The 26,129-nt window shown below is 41.7% G+C and overlaps 1 protein-coding gene across 7 annotated transcripts in view; it reads left to right on the top strand.

Moving 5' to 3' along the window:
* The window catches only part of LOC126481541 (protein NDRG3), a 529,080-nt gene that overhangs the window by 113,341 nt on the left and 389,610 nt on the right, over positions 1 to 26,129 (top strand). For 6 of the 7 annotated variants that reach the window (XM_050105367.1, XM_050105366.1, XM_050105363.1 and 3 more), the window contains exon 1: positions 17,191 to 17,394. The exons of the other annotated variant lie outside the window; for it this stretch is intronic. The gene's annotated coding sequence lies outside the window, so the exon portion shown is untranslated. Of the gene's footprint in view, positions 1 to 17,190; positions 17,395 to 26,129 lie in introns of those variants that run through there. 7 annotated transcript variants of the gene reach the window in all.

The raw sequence follows: 26,129 nt of genomic DNA, 5'->3' as shown, positions 1-26,129 counted from the left end.
GAGGAGACACCAGTTTTTGAATTGAGTGTGCCCGTTGTTTGTGTTTATGCCAGGAATACACACTGAGTCATGGACTGTGTGGCTGGTCCCAGCGGAGGTTCGAGTCCTCCCTCGGGCATGGGTGTGTGTGTTTGTCCTTAGGGTAATTTAGGTTCTGTAGTGTGTAAGCTTAGGGACTGATGACCTTAGCAGTTAAGTCCCATAAGAATTCACACACATTTGAACAATACACACTGAAACGCAGATGCCATCCAAAAACTCGGAAAACTATTCCAATGGAGATGCTTAAACGTAAAAGGCGAGAAGCGTCTGGAGCAAATAATAAACATTGTGGCGAGAAAAAGATGCTTCTTATTTACATAACAAATATTTCTGTGCTTGCTGTGGATGAACAGCGCGCAAATGAACTTGTTAATATACACTTTTGCTCAAATCATTTTACCTGAAGTACAACAGAACTGAAGTGGGCATCTTCAGGTGCTCCGCGATTGCGCATCGAATCCGCTAAAGTGGCTTTTCAAATAATTTATGTCCAAACGGTCGGACATTTAGACATGGATAGGCTGTGAGTGGAAAAATACGTCGGGACGCCTGATGCTGTTTCTCCAGTGGGGCACATGGCCTTTCTTTTCCGATCCGATCCGACCCGCCACGAATACCTCTCCTATGTCGCCAACGACCTCCCATCAGTGTACCACTTGCATCTAAGGTGTTCAGTTTTTATATTCCAATACTTAGCTTCCTGTACAGTTTTTAACCTCTTCTGCTCCCTCCAGTAGCATAAATATTTCCTGAAGTTCTAACAGATGCCATATCGTGCTATCTGTTCTTCTTGTCCTTGTTTACCACATACTTCTTTCCTCGCCGATTCTGCGGAGGACTCAGTCCACCTAATTTTCGATACTCTTCTGTAGCACCATACCTAAAACGTATCTAATATTTTCTTTCTTATCAGTCAACCTAATTTTTAACATTCTTCTGTAGCACCATATCTAGAACGTTTCGTCTCTTCTTTCCCAGTTTACCCACAGTCCATGATCCACTTCCACACAACGCTGTGCTCCAGACTACATTCGCAGAAATTCCTTCCTCAAATTAAGGCCTATGTTTGATACCAGCTGACTTCTCTCGGCCAGGAATGCCCTCATTGCCTGTGCTACCCTTTCTTTTATGTCGTTCTTCGCTTTGTCCGTCGCGTGTTATTTTGCTTCCAAAGTAAAAGAATTCCTAAACTTCGTCTGATTCGTGGTCTTCAGCTTAGATATTAAGTTCTTTGCTATTCTCATTTTTGCTACTCCACATTACTTCCATCTTCCTTTCATTACTCTCAATCCATATTATGTGTTAGGTAGACAGTTCATTCCATTCACTGTGTTCTAAAATTCATCATCACTTTCACTGAGGGTAGCAATGTCATCAGCGAATTTTAACATTGATACTCTTTCACCCGCAATTTTAATCCCACTGCTGAACACTACTTTTATTTCTTTCATTGCTTTTTCGTATAGACTGAATAGTAGGAGCGAAACAATACATCTCCTTCTTACACGCTTTTTAATCCGAGCAGTTAGTTCTTGTTCTTCTTCCATCCCTATTTTTCGCTCTTGCTTTTCGTACATGTTGTGTATTACCCGTCTTTCTCTATAGCTTGCTCCTCTTGTTCTCAGAAGTTGAACATCTTGCACCGCTTCACGTTGTCGATTTCTTTTTCCAGATCGAGAAATCCTATGAACGTGTCTTGATTTTTCTTACGTCTTGTTTCCATTACCCGACGCATTGTCAGAACTGCCACCTTCGTCCCTTCATTTTTCCTGAAGCCGAACTGGTCGTCATCTTTAAGAGATCTTATTTTCGTCCAGTATTTTGCATTTTATTGATGTCAGCAACTTGGAGGAATGAACTGCTATGCTGACCACACACTATTTGTGCACTTACAGGGTGACAGTTACTGAACTATTTGAAATAAAATCGTCATAACATCTGAACGGTTTGCGTAAGGATGTTCAAAAGCCCGCATCTCGTGGTTGTGCGGTAGCGTTCTCGCTTCCCACGCCCGGGTTTCCGGGTTCGATTCCCGGCGGGGTCAGGGATTTTCTCTGCCTCGTGATGGCTGGGTGTTGTGTGCTGTCCTTAGGTTAGTTAGGTTTAAGTAGTTCTAAGTTCTAGGGGACTGATGACCATAGATGTTAAGTCCCATAGTGCTCAGAGCCATTTGAACCAACCATTTGATGTTCAAAATGCAAGGTTGGCTGCGGGGCATGATAGGACTTAGCATGGTTTGGTTTAGCGATGAAGCCCACTTTCATTTGGATGGTTTTGTCACTAAACAATATAGGCACTTGGGGACTGACAGTCCGCATTTCGCAATCGAGAAGTATCTTCACCCTCAAGGGGGGTGGTGACAGTGTTGTGTACAATGTCAGAAATGTTCAAATGTGTGTGAATTCCTAAGGGACCAAACTGCTGAGGTCATCGGTCCCTACACTTACACACTACTTAAACTAACTTAAGTTATGCTAAGAACGACACACACACACACACACACACACACACACACACACACACACGCATGCCCGAGGGAGGACTCGAACCTCCGGCGGGAGGGAGCCGCGCAATCCGTGACATGACGCCTCAAACCGCGAGGCTGAGCAATGACCCGTCACACAATAATCGGTGCGATATTACTTGATGGCATGGTCACTGCCGAACGGAACGTGAAGGCTTTGGAAAATGGTTTCATCTCCATTATCCAAAGTGATCCTGATTTCGATAAGCTGTGGTCCGTGCAAGACGGAGCTCGACTCCATCGAAGTAGGAGAGTGTTTGATGCCCTGGGGGAGCACTCTGGGGACAGCATTTTGGCTCTGGGGTACCCAGAGGCCACTGGCATGGGCCTCGATTGGCCACCATATTCTTCGGTACTGAACACGTACGACTCCTTTTTGTGGGACTATATTAAATACAAGGTGTCTTTAACCATTGCTAAGCTGAAAACAGACATTCAGGAGGTCATCGACAGCATCGATGCTCCGACACTTCAGCGGGTCAGGCAGAAGTTCGCTTTTCGTCTGCGCCACATCATCGCCAATGATGGCAGGCATCCCGAAAATGTCATAACCTAGTTTCGAATATCTGTAACGACGTTTACATGTTCAATGAAGTGTGTGCACGCCGTCGTTTGTAATTAATTTACTTTTTTTCCCATACAGTTCAGTAATTGTCGCCCTGTACCTGCCCTTGCTACCGTCTGGATTGTCAGAATGGTGATCATCCGAGTCTCATAGATTCTACACATCAGCTTGAATATTCGTTTGGTTGCCACATTCCCAACGATTTTAGAAATTCAAAATGAATGTTACCATTGCCTTCTGCTTTATTTGATTACAAGATTTCCTCAGATTCGTCAACTTCTGAATGTAGTTATTTATCCCCTGCGTGTTCTAAATCGACTTCCATTTTTGCGTCTGTCACGTCAACGACAGGTCCTCTTGCTGGTAGAGGCTTTCAGTGTATTCTTTCCACCTGTCCGCTTCCTCCTCTCATTAGCAGCGGAATTCTTGCGCTCTTAATGTTGACACTTTTGCTTTTTATGTCACCAAAGATTGTTTCGTCTCTTCTGCATACTGAATCCGTCCTGCTTGTCACATACGGGATACATCAAAATTAATTGTGGAAACTGACATTGGTGAACATATACGATAGTAGAAGCAATAACGTTCCATTGAATTCTAATCCTCAAATGACAGATTTGCGGGGTAATTGAGAAGGTGTGGTTCCGATTCGCTACTGACTTCACTATGAAATTTATGGGTCAAAGCATCGAAATGATATATTTACAGAGAAATGGAAAAACTGGTAAAGGCCGACTTCGGTGAAGATCAGTTTGGGTCCAGAGAAATGTTGGAACATGTGACGCGTTGCTGACCCCAGGACTCATCTCAAAATATAGACGGAACAAAGGAAAACTCCGTTTGTGGATAAAAAGGAAGAATTTTAACAATGTTGTCTGGTGCACATTCTTTAAAAATTTCGAAGGTAGCAGGAATAAAAGGCAGGGAGGGCAATGTTATCTGCTACTTATATAGAAAGCACGCTGTACTTGAGTCAGACGACACAAAATAGAGGCAGTAACTAAGAGGGGGGTGAGACAGGGTTGTAGTCGATCTCTGACAGTCAGTCTGCACACTGAGTAAGCTGTGATGGAAACAAGTGAGAGACCTGGAGTAAGAATTAAAGTTCAGGAAGAGAATACTTTCAGGTATGCTGATGATGCTGCTGATGTGGTGAAAGTTAAAGTGGCAAATAAAGGCAATCAGAGATGTACAAAAAAGTATCACATAAATAATTTTATTTACAACTAAATGAGTACACAATGTTGCCTGAGTCTATATACATATTACAATCTTCTATTACTCCCTCTCCTCCTTCCACTTTTCTAATACCTCCTTCACTTGCTCTATGTAGATCTCCTCTACCCTGTCTCTTTGTCCACTAAGTCTATCTCCCCACACTCTGTCCATCTCCTCCAATGCATATCTCTGCCCATCTCCTCCTGCCTCATCCCCCACTGTCCATCTGCTTCTCCTCCTTTGTCTGTCTGTTTCTCCCCCCCCCCCCCCCCCCCTACTCTGTCCGTCTGCTGCTGCCCCCCTACTCTGTCCGCGATTAAAGTTAGTAATAAGGCGTAATACATTAAAACATCGAAGTTCACGCGGCAGTATTACTGCATGAGCAGCTAAAATGTACTACGCAAAAATTCTTTTTTCCTTTCACCATTTTGTGAGTGTTGTAAGTAAGGAAAAGTTTCGTTAAGATACGAAATTATGTGTAAAGTTTTCTGCAAGTCAGTTAGTGCTCTCATTCTCTGGATTGCTAAATTAACGGTATTCCCGCGTCGTGGGCCACACTGCTTTTTTACTTCCAAACCCACTCCTTTGACAAGTAGGTGGTCCTTACCGCCACGGCGGTTCTTTTCGGACATTAAGTGATGTGGGTATCAAGTCTGATTGAAATTGGTACAGTGGTTTAGGAGATGTGAGCATACAGATATACGTACATACATTTTTATAACATGTATGGATATGTACACTTCAGATAAAATGTAACTTGCTGTAGGTCCTTCTGTGGTGCTGAAATATACGTAATGATAGTAATGTCCTCGATTGAAAGAAATAGTATTGAAAGCTGATACAACCATATATCTCACCGCTTAATGCTGCCATGCTACGTCGATGTAATTACCTCACTGCAGCCTTACGTACTAATGTTGATATGAGTAAAAGATTTATTCTGAGTCTGGGAGCGAAGCTCTGAGAGCGGTCGCTTAAAAAGACGCACCAATATAGTGTGTAGAACTGCAAAAAGCTGTAAGCTGTACGTACAGGCATTGGACATTAAATTGTGATGTTTATAAATTTATATACATTTCGATGTTAGAATATGTAACATATGTGGGACTACAGTTCATGATAGAGCCAAACACATGGAGTTATGCGGATTAAAATCCGTTAACTTGAACATTGGCAGTACTTTTAAAACTTACAATTGAGAACAAAAAAATCCTTCCCACACATTTGCTGAACTAAAATTTGGAATAACTTTAGCGACTTGTCATTGCAGTCGAAGTTGTTGCTCCTGAGTTAACATTCTAAAATGTTTTATAAATTCCTGGATTGGACAAACAGGTCCTTGAGCTCAATACGTCTATCAGCTCGTGTTGGAAATAATGAGGTACCTGAGAGTCCAAAAGCGAGAAGGTCTGACAAATAAATCAAATATCAAATCATTCTTCGGAGAGAGTGAGAGAGTGAGAGAGAGAGAGAGAGAGAGAGAGAGAGAGAGAGAGAGAGAGAGAGAAAGCGAGGGGCGTGCTTAAAATGCAAGAGGAAGGCCAAGGCTCGAATACAGAAAGCAGGTGGAAACGGACGTAGATCACAGTAGTTATTCAGAGATTAAGCAGTCTTGGAATGAAGATAACAATAACAGCCACCTTAAAGTGCATTTGAGATGCAAACTTTTCGATGAAGTTGCCATCTGATTGGGCCTAAATTTCATACATGGCTCATCGATGCGGAATGTGGAAAATGGGCGGGTACCAGCACAGTCTTCTGCTGATATAAAAGAACATCATCTAATGCCTCAGTACAATCCAAGATGGATAGGTCAAGCAACACTCCCATCAGTACGGTTGTAGAACCGCGGCAATGAATTGTACAGTCTCGTCCAGGGGTGAATAAAAGAATTTGTAATTCGCTACAGAGACGAGTGCACTGTTACATTAAAAACCGAAGACAAGTCGTGGAACATTTCCATTAGCAGGTAAGAGTGTACAGTATATTCCAACACATAAGGTGCTGAAGTAGTCTTGTATTTCTCGTTAAAGCAAACCATGGGTGAAATTTGAGCTTAGTTAGTTTTAACATTTAATACAAAAATTTACATTTCAAATACATTTGAAATATAAACGTGTGAAAAAATGCTCCCATTGAAGCACAAAAAAAGAATACGCTCGTTTTTAAAAGACCCTGACTGACCAAATAAGATGAGGCAGCTTCTAGCCAATTTTTTTCAGTTTCGTTAAAAATTTTGCCAAAAATTTTCCCTTGCGATCATATTCGCGCTCCTTTTAATATGCAACTCACCTTTCATTCCCACAAGCTCCCTAAATGTAACTCTCTTACACCCACTAGTCCGTCGCTGTAAGTCACTCATACCCATCCACTCCCAGTCGCCCACTCTCCCTCACTCATTCAGCCAGATCCATTGTCATTATCTCTCTCTCTCTCTCTCTCTCTCTCTCTCTCTCTCTCACTCACTCACTCTCTCACTGTCTGCTTCCTCAACGCCGCACTCTCCTTCGTTCTGCCCTACTTTCTCTTCTTACTCCCACTATCTCCCTCTCGCCCTCTCTTACTGCTACTATCTATTCAATCCTTCCCACTGCTACTGTCCCTTCTCACTGGCACTCTCTCTCTCTTCCTCGTTGTCATTGCCATCGAGTCTCATTCTCACTATCACTGGCTCTCATCCGCTTCTACTTTGTCATTCTTTTTATTCCTCTCCCGTTCGCACTGTCTCCTTCATTCTTTTCCTAAGCACTGTTCTGTGTCAGCTAGGTTCCATTGCCACGGTGTCTAACTTTTCCTCACACTGCAATTGTCTCCTTCGCTCTTTCTATACAACAGATACTTTCTACTGTAGCCCAATATTTATTACTATTCCGTCTCTTTGCCACTGCCACTCTCTCTTCTCTCAACATGAAACTGGAAATATGTTCGCATGCCATAAGTTTTGGGAAAAATCTTAAAGGTGCTGAGGCAGCTGGTACCCAATTTTTCAGTCATCTTTTAAACAGAAACATATTCCCCTTTTTTGTGCTGGTTCCCTTCTTTCCCGTGCCATACCTGCCCATGTCGCTCATAAGAAAAGAATTTTATGGGTTAATAGAATTTTGATAGTTTACTTATGTGAAATTGAAATAATACAAAACGAATTTCACATCTGAGGCTGGACTTTTACGTGAACAAAAAAATTAGCATGTGCTTTAGTACCACAACATGGGGTTCCCGGAACCGTTCTTATGATAACGGAAACACTTCACAGCATACTTCTCCATACTACACTTTGTAAACTACGTTTTTGCCCCACTCCTGATGTTAGGTGCGTGTTTTAAGTGTACGTATAGGATAATTTTAAATCTATGTATGTCGGAAACGGATAAAGATATCAAGAAAACTTTTAAGATGGTTCGAGATCGGAAACTTAGGAATATATTGTAGAAACTTCAGCTGTTTACTGTACATAGCCGTCTTGGGAGCTGCTGCTCGGTTGTGGTACGAAAAAATGGTAAAAACCCTTTTTGTGGGTTTTCTAATGAACCGCCCATGAACTAATGGTGCTTCACCGTATATCACATAACATGCAAAAAGAAAGAACAGATTTGCTCCATTTGCCTAAGTAGGAGGAAGTTTGTAATATTCAAACTTTGACCCTGTACTGTAGGATAGTGACACTAAGGACGATTCTCGTGCTGGTTATACAAATGGTCCCTAGCCCAAGGGCTATTCAAAACACTTGAGGCGCGGCGTTTGTGTTCCACATCAGGTAGAGCATGCTGTCGTATGCGAACCGTTACTGCAGCCAGTGGTGGCTAGACAATGGCAGTTAGCTAGCAAACGAATATTTACTGGAATGGTTTTGGGTCTATTATTGCATACGTTTATCCGTACCAGTTTTCGCTAGCAATTGTGATACATATTGAATATAAGATTGGTCGTGGAAATGAGGGTTGGGGAGCTTAAACCATTTCGTGCAACTACGAGCTATCGTAGCTGGGTGCAAAACCCCAGATACTTTGTGTTTTTCGTACAAGTAAATATTCAAAACAATCAAAAGTCAGCGTCTTAGTGTTCGCGATTAAACTGCGTTTATATTTTCTATCAGCTTGAGAATAACAAATCTGTCGTGCCCTACATTGTGACACGACTACGAAATCGGTCCTGACTCGTAACATCACAGGGAGCACGCTTCGGACTTTATAGATAAATAGGTCAAGTTATTCTTGTGTGAATTTATTTCGGCTTTTTTATTTTCACTTTTATGACACTTGCATATTAGTAATATTCTTTTCGTCATTCCTAACCGACATCGTCCCTCTTGTTCTGAATAAGATAGTACACCTTCTTGCATGGAGTTGGAATACAAATCAGAGCTAGACGAGGTATAAGTTCTACACATAACTGCTACTCTGTCGTCTTGTGATACTGGATGCATATATGATCATTTTATCAACTATCTACTCATCGCATTGAAACATTTCAAATGACACATGTACGGTCTGCGAAGGGTCTTTACAGGAGACAGAAGCTGTATTTTAACAGTGGCCAGTGAGAGACACCTCAAGAAAGGTGCTGTGCATTACCCCCCAAGATTATTCAAAGATGCGATCGCAGCAGCGGATTCTTATAACACCAATTTCCCCTTTCATAAATATAACACATGGAAATGGATTGCACAAGAAGTCGACATCCTTGCACAGCATACACGCAGGTAGAAAAAGAAAGTAAATTGTGCTGTCAGGATTCACCCTTCCCCGTAGCCGTGCCAGTTCTCCAGTAGTATGTTTGGAGCTGCGACTGTTATTACAGTAGATACTCTTATGCAAAATACTCTCTATGTTTTGACTTTGTTATACCAAAAGTATTGCGTTAAGAAATTTAAATTAAGGTGTAAATATATTAACAAAAGTAATGAACATATTAAACTACAGTGATCAATAAGACTAAAGAAGGAAAATTAATGTCATAGAAAAACTACACAAAATAGCGGTGAAAGCAGATCTCCAGCTATTTTATAAGCACACCGATTACATGGAAAATCTGCAGCAAAGTCGCAGGGAGGTTTCCTTCTAGATGGTATATGGTCCGATATTACAGGTGTCCTCTCTCAAATAGGCCGCCTCCGTGGGCGAACGGTCAGCGCGGCTGACTGTCATGCTGACGACGCGGGTTCGATTCCCGGTACTGCCTGGGACTGTTTCTTGGTGGGACGACTCAGTCTCGGGAGGCCAACTGAGGTGCTATTCGGCCGAGTAGTAGCGGTTCCAAGGTCAAGGAACCCAACAGCGACCGAGAGAGCGGTGTGCTGGCTACAGGCCCCTCCATACCGCATCCAGTGACGCCATTAGCAGAAGATGGCACGGCGGTTGGTCGGACCCGATTGGCCTGTCTAGAGCCAGAACGCGGAACTTTACCTTGCCATATCGCCCTCAAATACGTTACTTTTAGTCATTTTGCCATCCCGTTTGCACAGTAGTGCTAACTTAGAAAGAGCCATGATACTTCAAAATGCATTTGAAATTACTAAAACAAAACAGTAATATCGCGCAGTGCGAAATGACCAGATGCGCTATATACAGGGTCTCTGAGCTATATGTATACAAAACATTTGTTTGTATTCCAGTACCTATTAAGGCTTACAACTTTAATATTTCTCCAACATTGTACACATAAGCTCACACCTTTTCATGCATGTCTGTACCGTTTGTAGTTAGAGAGATATCGAAACAGTACTCCACTTCTCACCACATCTTCGTAACTATGACAAGTGTTATGGCCTCTGCTGTGTTGTAGAAACGTTGCCTCCTTTCTACCAGATCTCTAACCTTCATTATGTGAATAATTTCGTTTATAAATTCCCATGTACCGCTATCCAGCAGAGTCAGATCGAGAGACGGTCGTGTTCAGGCAGTGGGAGCCCGGCTTTCTAATCAGTCACTCAGGAAACGTGTCATGGAGGAATGTGGTAATATCCCCGTGCACTTGGTCTCGCGGTTAAGGCGCTCAGTCCGGAACCGCGCGACTGCTACGGTCGCAGGTTCGAATCCTGCCTCGGGCATGGATGTGTGTGATGTCCTTAGGTTAGTTAGGTTTAAGTAGTTCTGAGTTCTAGGGGACTGATGACCACAGCAGTTGAGTCCCATAGTGCTCAGAGCCATTTGAACCATCCCCGTGCACTTCTAGCGAATCCTTCGAGCACATGTTTCACGGGCTCTCCATTCACATGCGTTTTGAGATGTTTTCCTGCATCTGAAATCAAACTTCTTGTCTCGAAGAGTTCTGTCCCACTGACAAATGGATTTACGTGTGGGGAGACCCACGTTCCATTTTGGTCTTGCAGCCACTGAACACGTGCTACAGATGTTAATTCTAATCATTGCACACAGTGCACGTTCGTTCTGTCGTCCACATGTTGGCTGTCAGGAGTACGTGTGCATGATGCCCAGAAACCATATGTACACTTGCGTGCACATGGCCATACGAGTCTGCTGTTTGTGAAATGATGACGATCACATCTTGGAGAGTGTCTCTATCGCTGGCGTATTTAATAACAACATAAAATATCGACTTCTTTCGTTCATAACTGTTGGAGGGCCCTCTAAACTTGCAAATACTGAAAAACAGCGACGGAAAACGTTATGGCCCCACACAAGGTAATCAAATTTGAATGCAGAGGAGAACATTCGACTTAGATGTGCAAATGGATTAGTTCTGTATACCCGTGCACAAGAGACGCTTCAAATTCTATCATTATATTTATATAATGGACAACAATAAAATTCGTGAAAAGATTACTCAACATTGTCACTTCAAAACAGATCAAAAGCAGCTGCTTAGAAGAAAATAAAGAAGATTCACGAGACATGAACATCACAGGCGGAGACCTAATAAGCAGTCTAAAATTTTGAAAACTAGAATGGACCACTGATTCCTGGAAGAGTTCAAAACGATGACTGGAAAGAAATAACGAAAGAGAAACGTAGTGAATTCATGAAGAGGTTTTGGGAGTATAAGATCATCAAACCAGATAGCGTAGTCGTGGTCTTCTTTCCCAAGACTGGTTTGACACATCTCTTTATACCAGTCTTCATCTCTGAATAACTACTCAGATATATCAACTAGGCGGTTCTAGGCGCTACAGTATGGAACTGCGCCACCGCTACGGTCGCAGGTTCGAATCCTGCCTCGGGCATGGACGTGTGTGATGTCCTTAGGTTAATTAGGTTTAAGTGGTTGTAAGTTCTAGGGGGACTGATGACCTCAGAAGTTAAGTCCCATAGTGCTCAGAGCCATTTGAACCATATCAACTAGAACATGATTACTGTAGTCAAGTCTTCGTTTCACTCTACAATTTACACCCCCCCCCCCCCCCCCGACTTCCTTCCATTACCATACTGACGATTTGTTGGTACCACAGCATACATCCTATCAACCGATTCCTTCTTTGAGTATTTCAGTCGTTTATCTCTAGTTGTATTCAGTACCTTCTTGTGAGTTTTCCGATGTAACCAACTAATCTTCAGCATTCTCTTGTAGCCTCACATTTCAAAATCTTCCATTCTCTATGCCCAGTACCATGTGAACGGCATCGACTATCTGAGAAAGTAATTTGCTGCCTATCTCTACCCATAGGTTGGGACACACTTCTTACGAGACTATGCCGGTTATTTATTTTTGAAACTTCCTGGTTCTTCTCGGGGTGACATGTTTTATAGGAAACCGCGCGAGGCTTTTTTTTTCTTTTTTCTTTTTTTTTTTTCAGGAAAAAAAAAATTGACGAGGGATGCTACCTGCTGGGGCTTTCATATGTTTTAGGCGCGGTTTCTCGTGTATTTAACATCTTATATATCAGTAAGTTGTCTAAATATTTTTAAATTTTTAAAGTATATTTTGGACTTTTGGTGCATTAGACTGTTTACGGACTTCTGAATATTTTATCCGTCATAATTAGATATATTTTAGTCTTACCTTACAGGACAACCAACAGCGTTTTTTCAAATTCTGATCACGGCTGTTTCCTGCATGGGATAAGCGCGGCGTCCTGCGTGCTTAATACCATATTTGCAAGCAAGTAGTTGTTTGTTTTTTCTTGCTGGTCCAATTTTGCTAAATCGGAGTCGTGCCATTTATATGAAAGGTTGTATTTTTCTCGTAGACCAATTGAAAGATGCCTTGTGTAAGACGAAACGCGTCAGTGAAGGAGAAATAAAATAAAAAAAATTCAAGCCCAACTCACGACCAGTCCTTCAATTCTGCCAGGACTTGGTCACCTACCTTTCAAATTTCACAGAAGCTCTTCTGCGAATTTTGCAAATTTAGCGCTCCTGGGAGAAAGAATATTACGGAGACATGGCTTAGCCACAGCCGGGGGAATGTTTCCAGAATGAGATTTTCACTCTGCATCGGAGTCTACGCTGATATGAAACTTCCCGGCAGATTAAAACTGTGTTCCGCACCGAGACTCGAACGCGGGACTTCTGCCTTTCGCGCTCGGTGGAGCACTTGCGCGCGAAAGGCAGAAGTCCCGAGTCCGAGTCTCGGTCCGGCACACACTTTCAACCTGCCAGGAAGCTTCATATCAGCATACACTCCACTGCAGAGTGAATATCTCATTCCAAAAAATCCAGTTTTACAACCAAGGCTGTTCGTTCTCTTAAATTTTCTTCTTGTCTAAACTGTTTATCGTCCACATTTCACTTTCATACACTCCAGAAAAATACGTTAGGAAAGGTTTCCTAACTCTGAAAGTTATATTCGATGTTAACAAAGTTCTCTATTTTCAGAAACGGTTTTATATCCTCTTTACCCTAGTCATCGTCACTTATTTTTCTGACCGTATACCAACGTAACAAAAGTCATCTTCTACCTGTAGCGTCTCATTTTTCGCTGTAATTCCCTCATCTTCGTTTGATTTAATTCGTTTCCTTTCCTTTACAAAGACTACTACAGAGTGTAAAGGTACTGTTTAAGTGCGGTGAACGAAGAAGAAACGGCAAGCAGGCTATCCATGGTCCTTCTCATCTTAATCCTCACCAAAAACATGAAAGTCGTTATTAGGCCATAAAGAAGCAACTGCTGGAAAACAGTGACGGCAATACGACCTGCCCCTGCCTTAGCGGCAGCACTGATGATAGGACTGTTGCGCAGGAAGACTAGATGGAAGGGGCTCGCCATTTTCTTGGACACGTCCGTATCTTCTCGGGGCGAGTTTTAAGTCTTGAAGATACGTGCCATACGCTAGTTGCTAATCATTCTTCCATGTGTGTGTGTGTGAGATATTGTCATCCACTCCATCCGTGATCTGCTCCACCACCGCGGCGGGTGCGTGGGACGTACTTTAGGCTCTGTTACAATAAGTATTATTATTCCTGAGGGTCTTTGTTTCTAACAACTATACCTGTTGTCAAACCCAGATGCAACGAAAATTAATTTGTTTATAAAATTATATTATGCAAACAGTGTCGTCAAGCCAAACCATAGTACCACAACACCAGCAACTGAAAAGTACTGTTATCTTTGTTTTCCCATCTCCATATTTTTGTCGACAAGTCTCCTTTAGCGCTGTATAGTGTTTCACACTGCACCGAAATAAGATTACAAAACCTCCAAATGTAGTTTTAACAACTATGAGTGCAAACAAAGTGCAGCCAATCATCGGTGACCGATAAATATGGCGGAAATCATTTTACCCACTATCGCTACTTGTCTTTTTTTTTTATCCTACAGAAATAATATAACATGACGAGGAAGATGCTGTTCGGTACCAAGAAAAGGAACGTTGGATGTTGTCTCGTTGACGTCAAGTTCAGTAAAGGCATATATCTAGCTCATTTTTAAGATGAGTTAATGGTGTGTGGATGTGGGTGCGGCAAGTTTTTGGAGCCGTTCTAGTATTCATCTTAAGCGATTTAGGGAACGCTCGGAAACCTTTCGCCAAAATGGACGTTAGAATTCCGTCCATTCCAAATGAGTTGTGCTGTAGCTACTTCTCAACTCTCGGTTCTCGAATCAAGGTATCATCACTTCCCATTTCGGCAGGCCGCGGTGGTCTCGCGGTTAAGGCGCTAAGTCCGGAACCGCGCGACTGCTACGGTCGCAGGTTCGAATCCTGCCTCGGGCATGGATGTGTGTGATGTCCTTAGGTTAGTTAGGTTTAAGTAGTTCTAAGTTCTAAGGGACTGATGACCACAGATGTTAAGTCCCATAGTGCTCAGAGCCATTTGAACCATTTTTTGAACTTCCCATTTCACTGTGAACAGTATGGGGAGAACGAATAAAAGTTCAAAGACTGTTTACCAAGGCAAGCAACAGAAAACCTGTAAAGAAAGTTGCTCATAAATTATACTAAAACTTTGGATATTGTTTTTCCGTTGATAGAGACTACCTTCTGATATGTCTCAAACCAGTGACACTGACGTGAAATCAGTGTGCAGTTTGGCCAGTAAATGTCCTGCGTTTGCAGCGGAGCGTGGATACGAAAAGTAGTACTTCCATTATGCGAGACGGAAATCTACTGCTTCAGTACTTGAGATGTTGACCACTTACTTAAGAGTCCATTTAATGTCTTATTAATATTTGGAGTTTCATTGTTTGCATCTTCTGTTAATAAGACAAATTTGATAACTGTAAACATTCATATTTTGTGAAACATATTAACGGTAGTTTAAAGTGAAGCTGGTAAGACTGGTTTCCGAGCATGGGATATAATGAGTACAGTCACGATACTCTGAACTCGAGACTCTGGATAAAGTTTCCTATTTTTGATAGTTTACATTGCAGCCTTATAAATTCACAAGCGTACTTAAAAGATATTAAATTGCGCTTAATTTTCTTGCCTCAAACTTCGGAGGAATGTCCAAACAACGAATGGTAATTACCAGACTCACACATCACATCGCTGCTGTTGCCTTATTTAGCAGACCCAGGTAAGTATAATATGCTGTTTTACCGCATGTTCCTGTAGCTGGGAAACATTTAGTCTCTAGCATAGGTTCTTACACCGCACCTGCACGTCTTAGATGTGCACTTGTAGTACGTCTCAGATGTGGAGGAACTTTCAAACACTGTATGTAGATGTATCTGTGCTCCTTCTGGGATTTTCGACTGCTCTCAATCTTTATCTAGCGATATTACCATAGAAATAATTTTATAGTATCGTACGTATTGCGCTACGTGGAACATGAACACTTGCTGTTATAACAATAATCATAAAACACGGCAATTTCTGACAGACCCTTAATATTGGGAAGGCCAGCGTTCACATTTATGATTTCAACTCTCCTCTCGGCGATGTTTTGTTCTTCTGCTGAGAATGAGTTTTAAATTACATGGTCACTTACGGTGTAAGGAGAAGATACGGCACGCCTCAAATCGTCGTTCAGCAATAAGGCAACGGGAACCTTGCTACACTGTTGCTTGTTTGCAGCCTTTCAACGATACATCACCGTGGACAGAAGAGGCTCGACGGCTCCCGACACCAGTCGGACAGCGATCTAAAAACGTGCAAAGAAAACAATGCCGCCAAAGGATAAGTCTCACAGCAGAAAATATCGGTAAGTACTTTTGACATTCAAATACTATAAGTTCCGTTGATCAAGAATTTGTTGTTTTTTGCTGTAATATTTATTTTGCAGGGTTGTAGCTTCGGTTTGGGATGTAATAGCTGCAGATCTTGGATAAATGACAACCTAATATCGAACCGCCCAGTCACTGACGTCGTCTTCAAAGCGATTGGTATGTAATACGCTTTAATTAGTTGCAAACTGTTAGAATAGTTTTATCTCAAGTAACAGGTGCATGGGGGGAGGGAGGAGTGACTGTGTAATGCACTTTACAAAATTCGGCACTGGTTCACCAAACTGACAGTTTCAGGCTATAGTTCAAACGTGAAGTGGACCTCAAAAACAAAGATCCTTCTATGCATTTTGAGTAATTGTTTTTTGGGACTAGAGGTTTTGTGAGTACTGTGTTATACACATCGTGCCCCACTATATTAAGAGCAAGCTTAGGTGACCCAGACGAGTTTTCATTAATTAACAAGGTATAGGATTTTTAACGATTTATTCCTAGGAACTGTAGCAGAAGAAAATACGAGAAACTGTGACGGTGACCAAAATGGTGAAAAGTAGCTCATTAACGAATTCTGCATACGACTGAAAGTATAAACCAGTAACATCACAGTTTACTGATGCTTTAGGACGCTTTCATCTTTAGTGTAACACGTTTGCAGCTTTACTGACCAACAGTATAAACAATTTGTTTGCATAGAGTATAAAGCCACAGGCCGTTCTTCCATCAAATGCATTTGTAGGTAAGTCAGAGAAATGATTATAATAAATAATGTTAATTTAAAGATTTTATGGCCGAAGATACTATTGCTCGCCGGTCAGAGAACGAAGGGAATTAACTTCGTTTTGTCTTCAGTTGAACGGTGATCTCTTAACAGTTTTTTGGGGGACAAATGTTTGTTAATAAAGGAGTAGGATCTGGGTAAAGACTTTTTTCTGAGCCTAAACTACTGAAATTTATTTCCTTACCTTTGCCGCCAAAATTTGGACTGGCAGAGAGTATCAGTCGCGCTTTAGTACACAAATACGCCGCTAGGTGCCACTGACGACTCGAAACGCTCAACATTAGAGGAGCAGTTTACGTCTTAATTTAATGCTCTTACAAGTTGAACATTATGATAGTTTGCTGAGAAAAGTTGGAGAATAATTAGAAAACTACAGGTTTGTTATTTATTTAAATTCTACGCGACTAATTCTTAGTTTTTTCGATGTTGGCAGTGACGTAGTTCGCACAATGAGCAGTAGAGGGCTCCTGGTTTCGCTGGCTGTTTCCAACGAATAAGAAGCTCAGAGATTCAAGCACTTGTGTGTTGTGGAGCTGTTCGGGCAGGTCGCGAACGTTAGCTGTGCGCGTCCGCAGTAGAGCTGAAGTTGCAATAGCGAATTTCCGATTTACACAATACGCGATTCGTGCCGGCGGTAGAGCGACTGTCTTTTACGTGATCGTTTCCTTTGCCTTGTTAGGCTTAAGCTAAGACATCCATTACTTGGTAAGTGTTCTGAAATAGCTTGTAGAATAACTGATAACTACTTCCAGATATGTTTATCCTTTGTTGTGATATAGGAAAATGTATTCTACAAATTTAAAAGTTTTGCCGTCTTTGAAATTTGGATGGTATAGGTGTCAGGAAACGACTTTTCGAGTTTGAAGTAAATACTAGTCGGATTGCTACCAGGTAAACTATAAACAGTTATTAGAAATTTAGGCTCATGAAAGACAGCAACATTTTTAATTCCATCTGTGTGTCTAAAGTTTTGATAAAGTGCTTGACGTCAGCATAGATGTTTTTTTATGTAACATTTCGTATACTGAAAAGCATGCTAAGCATGTTGCACAATCTAATAGTTGAATTTTTGTTGGCTGGTGTAATGATAGTGCAGATAAGCAGTCATTTAGGTTTTGAGAGCATGCTTTCAGATTACAGTACGTATAGTTCAACTTTTACTTTCTGGTTTGTTATATATATTTGCATTAGATATATAACGTTGTGCTTTAAATTTTTTCTTTGCGTGCCGCTTTCAGCTGTTGTCATGGAGGCACGCTTTTTGCTCGGAGTCACAGCATACCATTTCTCAACCAATATTTTTTTTTCTTTGTTAATGCTAGCTTTTCTGTTCTATTGCGAGAATAGCGGAAATAACAATAAGAAGAGACTGACAGCGTGCGCTTGACGTGCTACAATGCGCGCTAGCACAGAATATACGCCGCACGTTTTGAGCTGAGAATATCCTGAACGGAGAGATAAGCATTGATAATGGAGGTTACCAGCCTTACTGCAGAAGTGTTGTGACGGTAGTTTCCATGGCGACGGTGACCTGGGAAGGCTGCCGCTCGATCGCAGTGACCAAGGCTGGGATGGGCGGCAGGCTTCTCTGAGAGCGGTACAAATGCTTTTTCTTTGAGCATGCTGCCTGGCCTTATTACGTTTTTGTCTGTGTTGTCTGGTTTCTCATATGCATTCCTTACTCTCAATAAACAAAAAAGCATCCTTGTACTTCCTTATCCCTTGTCAGCCTGTGAATCCAATACGATTTCAGGAGTTTAGAGGTCAAACTGTGATCTAAATTTTGGCCCCTGTGTCAGATAATACTGCATTTAGCCATAAGTATCAAGGGCTTGTTCCGGTGTCTTACCTTCTCAGAATATGCCTCAGAATTCCGGTCTCATTCATTCTCAGAGCATGTTCTTTCCATTTTATCTTCTTCTAAAACTGAGTGCCAAACAGGTAATGGAACCTGCCTTTTGCAAGGCAACTCGTTACCTGTTACACTACCCGAACATTCACGCAGTGCTAACCACGGCAATAAGAAGCCTGTGGTCACCTGCAGAAGCTTTCAGTCGGTGAGGTGGACATGTTTCGAGAGCGTAGTAGATATCACACTGCCTGGGAAATGCAGCTCCAGATTTGAGTATCAAGAATGGCGCATAGTTTGAACTTGTCGCTTACAATCTGGATAGACGCCCCAAAATAGCATAAAAATGGAAACTTTTCTGTAACTTCCTTCCTCTCCCGATACAGTTACTCTTGATTTTATCTACTCTACTGTGAAGAACTTTTCAAATGTTTGTATTTACATGGTCTTTTATACGTGGGGCCCAGCTCTTGTGAACCACATAATAATGTAGGGACTGTCATCATCTGTTAGAATTTAATTTGGGTCTTTTGCTCGCTCTCTCCTTGTAACAGGTTCTGCACCACTTTGTCAGGTAGGCATTAGTATTACTAAATACCTCTGGCGTCAGCATAAGTTACACACATTTCAGATACTGAAAATACGACAAGTAATAAAACAAATCCCAGTAAAATCACCAAATCGTGGCCGTTCATTTGTCACTTTTGAATATTTTTCCCATCTGTGCGAATTTTAATCGGAATTGCGGAGAGACGGGAAGATCAGTGCGAATTGTGACAGGTTGATGATGTACGCACGAAAGCATCAAGGTTGTGATTCACACATTGTAGTGGAAGTTCAGACAACCATCTGCACGACGTAGTCTGAAAGGCTGCTCTTCAAGTGTCGACAGCTTTCGTTATATGCACATTCTTACGATCATGGTACACACCTCGAAACACTTGTTCTGTAAGCATCAAAATTATAAACTGCTAAAGAGAAACAATAACTGGTGTTTCATTCAACTATGCAGCCTTCGAAAACGAAAAAGAAGCAAATAGTGATGGTATCTCATATGTATGGGATATTTTCTTTCTTAGCTAATGAGGCTTGCTCTATGACAGCCAGATCACTAGGCAACTACCTTATTGACAAAAATATGCCAACTGAATGTGAATGGGAGGGGATGTGCAATTAATTCTGCGTGGTATTCGAAGAACATCGTTACCATTGACGGTCACACAAAGATTTCTTCGGTTCAAGACTTAAATTTACAATTTCAAATGGCCTATAATAGGGGCAGAAAATTTTGTATGTTATGAATATGAGAGTTATAGATCCGTAAGTCTGATGTTGTAATAGACTTTTAATATTTCCACGTTACCTATACTAATCGTTTCGCACATACTGACATAAACGTTATTTGTAAATTAATAATGCGATTTATCGTCTTCATTGTTTCCTCTCGCCTCTTGATTATCGCTTCTATGTTAATCTTCTTTCAGCGATAGTATTCTGCTACAAAACTGTTTTTGCTAATAACTGCTGTAAATTTCTCTTCATAAATTTCGAAAGATCCCTAATCTTGACAGCTTAAACTGAATTTTTATGGTGTATCAGTCCAGTATGACGGAAACATACACCAGAAAAAGCATTGCCGAGGTAACGAAAATATATGATGCCAACTAGAAGCAGGAACTGACTGAAGTACTTAAAAGTAATGACAGTGAGAAACATACATCCTGATTACAAGAGTAATGTAACTCTTTTGTTAAGTTTCATGTGTTGTGCAACCCAGTGATCTTATAAAAGTCCGATGAAAATTCTTACCGGAATTTAAATGACCCACCGCGACGTAGACTATTTTATTTTATGTATGTCGGATTCGTACGTTTCATCTGTCTTGAGCATGGTGGAGACTGCAAAAAATAGATTTTTTTTCTAGGCTTGCAGCTTTCCGAACGTAACGGTCTTTACTTTTCTGTTGAGACCAGCGCGAGAAACCATTTGTAGAAAACTCTTCCACTATCACCACTTTTTTTTCATTCCATCCTCTAATACTGATAGTCAAAATGTTAGATCTCATTCAGGTTGCATTTACGTAGCTAAGGACATTTAAGTATTAGTCACAGAAGCAGCCGGAACAAGACTTTAGGTAAAGCCGTGGCTGTTTCCTTCTGCCATAATGACAAGCTGAAGTAGCATTTCTAGAATTAAAAGGATGTCAAAGTCCAAAACAGAGTGCAACGTAAATGGGGTCGAATCGCCTCTTTTAGTTTCCTTATGTGCCACTCTTCAGGACTATGCCCTGCACTTTTTATTAGTCCTTACATTCTGACGTAGTATGACTAGCACAGTTCGCCAGTCATCACACCATTTGCGACTTTATCATTAACGCTGCAGAAATGCGCTTTTTATGATGATGAACTGTGCGAGAAAGGAATGGGACGGGGTGCGGCTACACGCCCGTCGACACTGATGGCAGTTAGAGGTGAAATTCCTTAATAGACTAAATAATTTAGTATAACTGTTTAGTAACGTCAGCGTTTTTAAAACGGTTGTAATGTTTACGTAGCATCCTGAATGTTTAAAAAAGCGATATTTCAGACCCTCTAAGATCTGTTGATGAAATAAATATTAACTACCGGTTTCGAACATAAAGTTAGCAACAGCCTACATGGCAACGTTCTTATTGTGGTGTCAAATAAAATAAAAGCAAACTTCAGTCACTTCCGTCAGTAGTAAAACGTTGCTGTTAACTATAATGCATTTTACCATTCAAGGCAGTTAACTCAGGAGGGCTTTTAATTTGTATGACCCAACAGTGAGAACATTACCACGTAGACTGCTGTAAATTATTTTGTTCCACCCGAAGGTAATCAGATGATAGAAACAAGCAACTAATAAAGTTTTATTTAATGATCAGCACTTGTCGGTTATAAACGACTTTTTGTAATACCTAAGAGTTCTAGGACAGCACCTGCTCAAAATACCTCTTCCATTGGCCCAGAAGACAGCAGATAGTCGGCGGATTGTCCTACAAGGTAAATTGGAAACGTCCGTTTGCTGTTAAACAGGCAGTACACCTCTAGTATACCGATTATTAACACAAAAATAGTGCATAATTTATAAAATCGTGGTGGTTAAGTGGATGGCAAAGCGCAACTACTTGCGTCGTTTTCTTGTACGTTCCCGAGTGAATGTGTATACGATGGGATTGAGCAATAGCCGATACCTGGTGCCACATTACGCTGCTCGGAAGTATTGCACCTACCGCTTAAAAGTTTGCTTCAGCCTTTATTTGCTTTTTGCTTTCATTTGTAATAATTAACTGTAGTATTTACGGCATTTGACACGATATTGCTGTGGTGTCAAGTAGGTTAACTGTGCTTTCATAGTGGACACTGAATCGGTGAAAACGTCTGAGTAGTTGTTACATTGCGGCAATATCGACTAGCTGCGAAATGCATGTGAACGAAAGCTCCTATCACTAAAGCCAATTGTTTGACTCTATTAGCACGATACCGCTTATTGTTTTCGGCACAAAAAACATAAGACGTTGTCTGGGAGTCGTAGTCTAACAATAACTAATTTTATGACCCCCCATATCTATCTCTCTCTCTCGCTCTCGCTCTCTCTCTCACACACACACACACACACACACACACACACACACACTCTTGTTAATGTTTGCCTTCAGGTATTTTGAGCACAGACAGATTTAGGTTCCGCAGTAGCTCACTTTTCTTAAAAAGTACGAAGGAATTGATTGTAGAGCTGTAGATGGAACGATCAGTAACATTTTATGGACACAAAGGAAAATCTGTAAGGAGCTGAGGTACGGAAACTGAATCTTAGACTACCGATCCGCAGTGAATGTTACGGCGGCGCCGGCCGCGGTGGTCTTGCGATTCTAGGCGCTTCAGTCCGGAACCGCGCGACTGCTACGGTCGCAGGTTCGAATCCTGCCTCGGGCATGGATGTGTGTGATGTCCTTAGGTTAGTTAGGTTTAAGTAGTTCTAAGTTCTAGGGGACTGATGACATTAGATGTTAAGTCCCATAGTGCTCAGAGCCATTTTTTTGTTACGGCGGCACCTCTTTTTCTGTTGATATTTTTTTTACCGCGAATTGTGTTTACAAAACAAAATGACGTATCGTACCACAATTTGAAGGTACTAGATAACATCGTCTGAATGTGAAGGTGACACTAAAACTCTCAACGTATATTAACATTTGCTTGGCGGTGTAAGACGTGAGTGGCCTGTAGGCAGCATATCGAGGTGCAAGACCCGGAAACGGTCACGCGGCTTGCAAATCGTTAACACAGGTCACACGTGTCGATGCGCCCACGTACATTGTCCTGCGCTGTCGGCGCTCTCCAATACTCCAGCGCTTAGCGACACTCGAAACCTTCCACCAATCTGTGATGTCTGATTTAGTGAACAATTAGGGATTACAGTTATGAACAACATAAATTGCAACTATCAAATAGAAAATTCTGTGGGGAACACGAATTAAAGATTGCGATTTATTCGCAGAACATTCAGAAATTGCGACAAACCTGGCAGTCAGACTGGCTACTTCACGTTTGACTTTCTATTCTGGACTATTGCTGCGTAGTATGGGACGCTTAACAGAACGTTTGAAGAAGGGCAACTCGTTTTATACTTCCACGAAGTAGGGGAGAGAGTGTCAACGAATACGGTACGCGACCTGGTACGCTAATCGTTTAGTAGCTATGGTATTTTGCCTTACGGCAGGTCTTGTCATGGGTTAAGCCTCTTCCATTTTTGTCTGTCCGTAGCCAGTTTTTTCATTTCTGAATATTTGCCTCCTTTGATATTGTCCAGCATTTGATATTTTCTTTTTCCTCTTCCCCTTTTTCCCTCCACCATTCCTTCAATTCCTTCCTTCAATAAACAGTCCCTCCTCAAACAATGTCCAATCCAGTTCCATTTTCTCTTTCTGATGACCTTCAGCATGTTTTTTTTCTTCTCCAACTCTTATTAATACTTCTTCATTCCTTACTCGGTCTTCCTATTTCACTTTTCCATTCTTCTCCATACCCACATCTCTAGTGCCTCCAATCTTCTTTCATCTTCCTTCCTCAATGTCCAGGTCTCCGCACCATATAGTGCAACGCTCCAGATGTAACATTTGGCAAGTTTTTTCCTCAGATCTTTGTTTAGTGGTCCACAAAGTAATTTCTGTTTCGTCTTGAATCCTTCTTTTCCATTGCAATTCATTTCCTAATTTATGTTCAGCAATACATATCATCCATTATTACACTTACCAAGTCATTGAAGTTATTCACTTGCTCTATTTCCTCTCCCCTTATTTTCATACGCCATTTTTCCTCCTTTCCACCGATTACCATGCTTTCCGTTTTCTTCTTGTTAATCTTCATTCCATATTCTTCTAATTTTGTGTTTAGATCATCTAACATTTGTTCCATCTCTGTTGGACTCTCTGCAATCACCACCATGTCGTCTGCAAATCGTATACACTCCACTCTCCGACCCCCTATACAAACTCCTCTCCTTCCCTCAAAACTTTCACTAATAATTTCCTCGTTTAAATAACGGTGTTTTTCTAAAGCTAAAATATTTTGTTGACTTCCAAATGCTTCAAATGGCTCTGAGCACTATGGGACTTAACTTCTGAGGTCATCAGTCCCCTAGAACTTAGAACTACTTAAACCTAACTAACCTAAGGACATCACACACACCCATGCCCGAGGCAGGATTCGAACCTGCGACCGTAGCGGTCGCGCGGTTCCAAACTGTAGCGCCTAGAACCGCTCGGCCACCTCGGCCGGCTGTTGACTTCCCACCTATTTATGATGGAATGACTCTGGACACGAAATTAATCAGAACTTGCTCGGAAATATTTAGATGCTCATTTTCCCCATGTGCTACACGAGAGTGAAACGATATAGAAATAGACTGAAAGTGATTCTACGAACCCTCTGCCAAACACCTGATTGTGAACTGTGGTGTTATCATGTAGATGTAGATAGTGTTCTACTAATTTTTGACACGATTCAGGACGTTACAGACAGAACTCAAGAAGTTGTTAAAGGGGCGAAATCAACAGACGTAAAGGTAATTTACGGAGTACCCCACAATGTGTTACAGGATCGTTACTTTTTACAATACAAACTAATGATCTAGTGAAGAACGGCGTAGGCTCAATGAGGCAGTTCGTAGACGATGCTGTTATCGATACGAAGGTTGCAACGCCAGAAATCTGTAGCGAAATCTAGGAAGACCTGCAGAGTATTGAAAATTAATGCAGGACCTGCCTTCAAATAAATAAATGTAACTTATTGTGCATAAATAGGTCAAGGTATTAATTTCTGTTGGATTACGCTCTTAGCAGTATATCACTGGAAGCAGTGACAATCATAAAATACCTAGAGGTGACCGTCTGAAGCGTCCTAAAGTAAACCAAACAAACACCGACCGAACAAGCCTTGAAGGCCCAACGGTACCAATCGGCCGTCGTGTCATCCTCAGCCCTTAGGCGTCCCCGGATGCGGATACGGAGTGGCATGTTGGCAGCACACCGCTCTCCCAGCCGTTGTCAGTTTTCGTGACCGGAGCCGCTACTTCTCGATCAAGTAGCTCCTCAATTGGCCACACAAGGGCTGATTGTACCGCGCTTGCCAACAGCACTCTGCAGACCCAGACAATGACCCATCCAAGTGCTAGCGAAGCCCGACAACGCTGAACTTCGGTGATACGACGGGATCCGGTGTTACCACTGAGGCAAAGCCGTTTGGCTCCTAAAGTAAAACGGCCACATAAAAGTAGTTAGAGGAAAAGCAGATGCCAAGCTGAGAATCATTGGAGTAATCTTAAGGAAACCTAGTTTATGCACGAAAGAATTAGCTTACGAAACGCGTGTTCAGCCGATTTTTGAGTGCTGCGTGTCAGTCTGGGATAAGTAGAAGAGATAGAGAACATCCAACTAAGACTGGTACGTTTAGTCATTGTGCCGTTTAGTCGGTTCGAGAACATTGCAGAGATGTTCAACAAATCCCAATGGCAGACTCTACAAGAAAGGGGATGTGCGTCATGAAGAGCTTACTGTTGACATTCCAAAAACTTACGTTACAAGGAAAGTCTCGCGAAGCGACCACGACGAGAATATAAAGTAAATTAGAGCTCGCTCTGATGTTAACGGCCGCTCGCAGATGGAACAGAGAAGGGGAAAAATGACGCTTGTGCCAGAATTGTCCTTCGCCACTTGCGAGATAGTCCATGTAGAGCTTATGCCGCTTTCGGATCAATGTTAGTTGCTGCAGACGGCACCAACCTTACCTCATCATGAACTGCATCCTCCGCAGCCTCACTCTTCTCCTTTTTTTCATTTTTTTAGTGTGTGCGGGTCAAAACAGTGAATAATAAAGCATAACATGGGAAGCTTAAAAAGAAGTGGAGAACGTTGAAAATAAACTCCATACAACTGTCTGTGTTAAAGTGAATTTGAAAAATTGCGCATCATTAAGCACGTAGCCCACGTGATGAATTTGATACAGTATCACCAACAGCAGTTCTTAAGTTCCACGGGATTTCCAGGCTCCCCGATAGTGATGCAGTGTTTTAT

This window comes from Schistocerca serialis, chromosome 5 (assembly GCF_023864345.2).
Source record: "Schistocerca serialis cubense isolate TAMUIC-IGC-003099 chromosome 5, iqSchSeri2.2, whole genome shotgun sequence".
NCBI classification, from domain to species: domain Eukaryota; kingdom Metazoa; phylum Arthropoda; class Insecta; order Orthoptera; family Acrididae; genus Schistocerca; species Schistocerca serialis.
Note: the sequence above shows the minus strand (reverse complement) of the source record. Positions and strands in the feature narration are given on the sequence as shown.